The sequence below is a fragment of the Rutilus rutilus genome (assembly GCF_951802725.1).
Source record: "Rutilus rutilus genome assembly, chromosome: 4".
NCBI lineage: Eukaryota > Metazoa > Chordata > Actinopteri > Cypriniformes > Leuciscidae > Rutilus > Rutilus rutilus.
The window spans coordinates 11,716,822-11,723,085 of NC_140212.1; positions in this window are offsets into that span (position 1 = coordinate 11,716,822).

Consider the following 6,264-nt stretch of genomic DNA (forward strand, 5'->3'; position numbering starts at 1 on the left):
AAGCCTTGTCGAAAGCATGAATATTTCAGTAAGGACGGCCACTTCCTCTCTGACAGAAGGTCAGGCCTCTGGTCTTGCTTATTAACCTTTAAATGCATGAACGTTTCGCCAATCATTCTTACATATTCGGGTCTTTAGCGACCAGGAATTATATCAAACACGGATGGATCTCTACCTGTCACGATAATATAAAACTTTCCTTATATTAGAGTAACAATTACAAAATAATAAAAATAAAGCATATTTTGTTACCTTTTGGAGCTTGGAAGGGTTCGGTTTGAGCAGGTGTTTTATATCATCATCACTGTCCTCGCCACAGCTCATTTTCCAGTACATTCAGCAAATTATAGTTTTGAGAATATGAGCCCATTTGCAATCTCAAACATTGGTCAATTCTCAAAACTATCAATTTCAACATCTTTAAAATCAATATTTTGATCGCTGACAGCTTCTTCGCCAGATCCACCATCATGACAGTGACACTAATATTTGATTGCGTTCAGTTCTTGCTCTGCATTAAATTGTTGAGCCATTTCAAGTTTTGCTGATGATACTTCCTATTCTATTGTTTTCTGCCTGCGGTAACTATGAGTGAAACGTCACTTCATCATTGTGTATCAGACATTGCCACCTTGTGGAATAAAGGTGAATTGCACTTATTCAGCCATCAATGATTCAAGTATTGTTAATCAGAAAAAAATATACGTACACTGTTACGCACCTCGGGTCGTTAGCGACCCTATACAATTTTTACAAAAAATTTATGGGAAAACAGGCATTCTTTTATAATTTAATATTTTTTTTCTTGTTATATTGTTTATAATGAATTGATTGAGGAATACTAAGAAGGTTGATGTCTTACTTTAAAGGAGAAGGGTAATGAATGACGTCCCGGGTCACTGCATTTAAGGGTTAAAATAATGACTGAATATTCAAGAACAACTGAAGCTTTTCAACAGGGGCAACATTAGCCGGTTGTCACCATGGAGACCTTTCGGCCAAGAACGAGAGGTAAAATAGTGTCTGTGCACAAATCATCTAAATTGTGTCAACAGGCATCATTAATGAATTTCTTGCAAATGTAAAACCTTGGCAAAGAACCTCTAATTTGTTCTCAAAATGAATGACCAAATCAGCGACTCGTCTGTGTGAATGCAACAAAACAGAATTTTAAGAAAAGGTAATCACAACCTTCTGTTTAACGTTTTCTTCAACATAAGCTCACTGAAAAAAACATGCCTCTACCTACATTTTTGCAAAACTCCAACACGTACATACAATTCACTGCAGTTTCCAGATGAGATGAACACTAGAGGCAGTAAAACACCAACAACTTTTACACACAAATTATGATTATCGACTAAAAAAATACTTATTTTTGCACGGCTCCTTCAACAATACTGTTATGACTGCAAAACACCACAGTGCATGATCTGAAACCAGCTCTATATATATGGCTTTTCTAACATGCTGAAATTGATCAGTAATTCACCTGGAACAGCATTGCACTTGCGATGTAGGGTACGAGTCCCGTAAAACACAAGCTCAAAGACTTCTAGAAGCAAGTAATATGTCAGGGTTTTTCAGCAACTGTTTTTTGTTAACAACAGGGTAGGGTTTTGTGTAGGTGGTACGTTATTTACAAATGCGATAGAGCATTATAGCGCCACTCACTGGATATTTAATTTTCTTACTCTAACACTTTATTTCGATGGTCCACTTGTCCACTTTAGACATTCCACTACTATAAATAACTTGGCAACAACATTTGTCAAATACCTCTCATTTGAGTATTAGTAGACTGTCTGCTCAATATCTGCTAACACTTTATTTTGACGCTCCACAACAGACATTCTACTGACTATATAGTGACTTTGCAACTATGTCAACTTATTCTACTCAAACCCTAACACCTAACCTAACAGTCTACTAACACTCTAATGAGAGTTATTTGTTATGTAGTTGCAAAGTTACTTATAGTTAGTAGAGTGTCTAAAGTGGACCATCAAAATAAAGTGTTACCACAAACTGCCGCAATATTTACAACAACCAATATAGGATCGGCAGATTCACATTCATCTGTTTTGGGGGGAAAAATTAACACACTTTTAGCGCCACTTACTAGACATTTCTCTCTTTGTGAAAACGTCTTTGCGAAACGTGCAACATGATATAATTTTGCAGAAAAGTCGCCACTTTTTTCCAATGAGCCTTGCTTGGATTTCTTCCATATTTTGTTTGATTACTCAAAGGTACAAAGCCCCTGATAGCATTTTCCTCCATCAACGACATCTATTTAACTTCATAAACAGGCTATGCGTGACACATACCCAGCCCTCTGCGGGTCTGCGAATGCTCCTAAACTTGATTAATCATTGGTTTTAACATTCCCCTGCTTCTCAGCCTCACCATTCTCAAAATAACTCCACCTGATTAAGATTATTGACTTTGTGGATTTCATTTTCTCATTAACGGCGATGCCAGTCAGAGCTCTGTGAGAATAGTTTTTGTCAGAATTCTGCAAAGGAAAAAATTATCCATTTAATGAGGCCCTTTTTTGTCTCTAGGGAGCCAATTGTCCTGTAGCTCCCAAAACTTCCCTCAATCCACATGTTGCCATTTCAGTGATAACATTTTCCATCCCATAGCCTGCTCATCTGGTCCAGGGTGACAGATGGTGACCTATCAACAAATACAATTTACGGGTCGATGATACAACCAGCCATTGGCATAAAGGACACCCCTGCTGCTCTCGCTCGAATGACAGCAAATCACTCAGCAGGCTAAAAAGGATGGAAATGCCTGGCCTGTTTTCAGAGGAAGTCAAGTTTCTTTTTGAGAGAAAAATAGCTTGAGAAATGTCATTTTTGACTTTATTCAGTCTCCAAAATATCAAATGCATTTCTCTGAGCTGCTTGGTGAGAACTGTGTAGGTTTTTTTTCTTATGATGTGAATACGTATACTAGTAGATTTTTAACACTGATTAGGCCTGATTAAATGCTCTGGAAAGGGAGGGTACTCATGCATACTCCTGATTAGCTGAGAGGAAGCATCATTCATACAAACACCAATAATTAAGATGGACGAAGGAGATGAAGATAAGATTGTGGTGTTGATGAGGATTTTTCTTCTAAGCTCAAGCTGCATGCGGTACAATGCTTATAATCATTTCATCCCCTCTTCATCATCCCATCCCCTCCATCCTCTTTCCTCTTTAATTATTCGCCTGACCTGTTGATTGCAATCTGCCATCAGTGCAAATGAGGCCGTGTGAAGTATCTCAAAGCATCACCTGTCGCCCCGTGTCTCGAGATTAGGAGAGATGAGAACTGGAAGGGTGGGAGGGATGTAGCTGAAAGAAAAAATAAACCAATGATCAGTTTTAGAGATATATGTTTTTCACAAATTTAGGACCTGAAATGAAAGAATCATATATGAATCATCATACAGAGACTGCATGGAAGCATTGTATTGATATTCCTCAAAAATCATGATACATTTTTTTTATCAAAATCTTTTTTAATTTTATATAAAAATAAAATATAAAACGTATAATATATACATTTTATTTTTATATTTTATATAATGTAGTCTTAATAAGTATTTTAATTATATTAATTGACTATACCATAAGTATATATAACTATAACTATAAATATATTAATTGACTAAGTATATTCCAGTGACTGTTTATGTTTAATTAATATTATTTTAATTAATTTATATATAATCAAATATATGTAAATTAAATGCCATAAAATGTTAATTGTATATATATATATATACAGTGGGTACGGAAAGTATTTAGACCCCCTTAAATTTTTCACTCTTTGTTATATTGCAGCCATTTGCTAAAATCATTTAAGTTCATTTTTTTCCTCATTATTGTACACACAGCACCCCATATTGACAGAAAAACACAGAATTGTTGACATTTTTGCACATTTATTAAAAAAGAAAAACTGAAATATCACATGGTCCTAAGTATTCAGACCCTTTGCTGTGACACTCATATATTTAACTCAGGTGCTGTCCATTTCTTCTGATCATCCTTGAGATGGTTCTACACCTTCATTTGAGTCCAGCTGTGTTTGATTATACTGATTGGACTTGATTAGGAAAGCCACACACCTGTCTATATAAGACCTTACAGCTCACAGTGCATGTTAGAGCAAATGAGAATCATGAGGTCAAAGGAACTGCCTGAAGAGCTCAGAGACAGAATTGTGGCAAGGCACAGATCTGGCCAAGGTTACAAAAAAAATTCTGCTGCACTTAAGGTTCCTAAGAGCACAGTGGCCTCCATAATCCTTAAATGGAAGACGTTTGGGACGACCAGAACCCTTTCTAGAGTTGGCCGTCCGGCCAAACTGAGCTATCGGGGGAGAAGAGCCTTGGTGAGAGAGGTAAAGAAGAACCCAAAGATCACTGTGGCTGAGCTCCAGAGATGCAGTCGGGAGATGGGAGAAAGTTGTAGTAAGTCAACCATCACTGCAGCCATCCACCAGTCTGGGCTTTATGGCAGAGTGGCCCGACGGAAGCCTCTCCTCAGTGCAAGACACATGAAAGCACACCTGAAGTACTCCAAGATGGTGATAAATAAGATTCTCTGGTCTGATGAGACCAAGATAGAACTTTTTGGCCTTAATTCTAAGCGGTATGTGTGGAGAAAACCAGGCACTGCTCATCACCTGTCCAATACAGTCTCAACTGTGAGGCATGGTGGTGGCAGCATCATGCTGTGGGGGTGTTTTTCAACTGCAGGGACAGGACGACTGGTTGCAATCTAGGGAAAGATGAATGCGGCCAAGTACAGGGATATCCTGGACGAAAACCTTCTCCAGAGTGCTCTGGACCTCAGACTGGGCCGAAGGTTCACCTTCCAACAAGACAATGACCCTAAGCACACAGCTAAAATAACGAAGGAGTAGCTTCACAACAACTCCGTGACTGTTCTTGAATGGCTCAGCCAGAGCCCTGACTTAAACCCAATTGAGCATCTCTGGAGAGACCTGAAAATGGCTGTCCACCAACGTTTACCATCCAACCTGACAGAACTGGAGAGGATCTGCAAGGAGGAATGGCAGAGGATACCCAAATCCAGGTGTGAAAAACTTGTTGCATCTTTCCCAAAAAGACTCATGGCTGTATTAGATCAAAAGGGTGCTTCTACTAAATACTGAGCAAAGGGTCTGAATACTTAGGACCATGTGATATTTCAGTTTTTCTTTTTTAATAAATGTGCAAAAATGTCAACAATTCTGTGTTTTTCTGTCAATATGGGGTGCTGTGTGCAATAATGAGGAAAAAAAAATGAAAAATGATTTTAGCAAATGGCTGCAATATAACAAAGAGTGAAAAATTTAAGGGGGTCTGAATACTTTCCGTACCCACTGTATATATATATATATTTTATATACATTTTACTATTTCATTTTATATATTTTAATTTTGATATATTTAAAATATATGTTTTATTTGATTCTTGAATATGCAATAATTGAAGAAGCATGCATTGTCATGACAACAGCAAAGTGAATCTAAAAGAGTGTTTTTATGTACGCAGGACCAAGACCTAAACTCTAAACTTCCTACAAGTTTAACACTTTTTTTTTTTTTTTTTGCTGTGTTGTGTTCCAAGGAAAATTTGCTTCCCAGAATTTATTCCCAGATAGGAAAGTCTCACATCAGCTGCCTATGAGCAATTCCTCTGAAGGAAAAGATGTACAGTATGCTCTTGTCATGCATTTTTTAGTTGTTCTGATAACAGTTCATTTTTATAAGCCAAGCCAATATGAGTGTGTATTTCTATAATAAGCTTCACTATAATAAAATCCTAAGTGAGTTTATCCCAATGCAATCAGCCTCTAATGAAAAGTAAGTAAAAAAATCATTTTATGGAAGTTCTCTCGAATCCTAAGGTCCACTTTACCAGAGCAGATGCATCGCCATGGTAACAGCTACATCCTGTCAAGGGGTTAGGAAACAGACATTTGAGAAGACAAGCTGACCGTGAAAATCATCATTCACTGTATTATCCACCCAATTAGTGCTCGCAAAAAAAAAAAATTGCATTGCAATGAGTTGTTTTAGTATCCGATTCACTGAAACAATAATGAAAAATCAGGTAATGCCACAAACATAACCAAAAATTGGTGCCATACTTAAACTTTCAAAGTAAAGTAGATGTGAGTGTGATTGTTTTCTGCAGTTAATCTCATAAATACTTTCATTGCACCATGAACTTTTCTACGAAAAGCAGG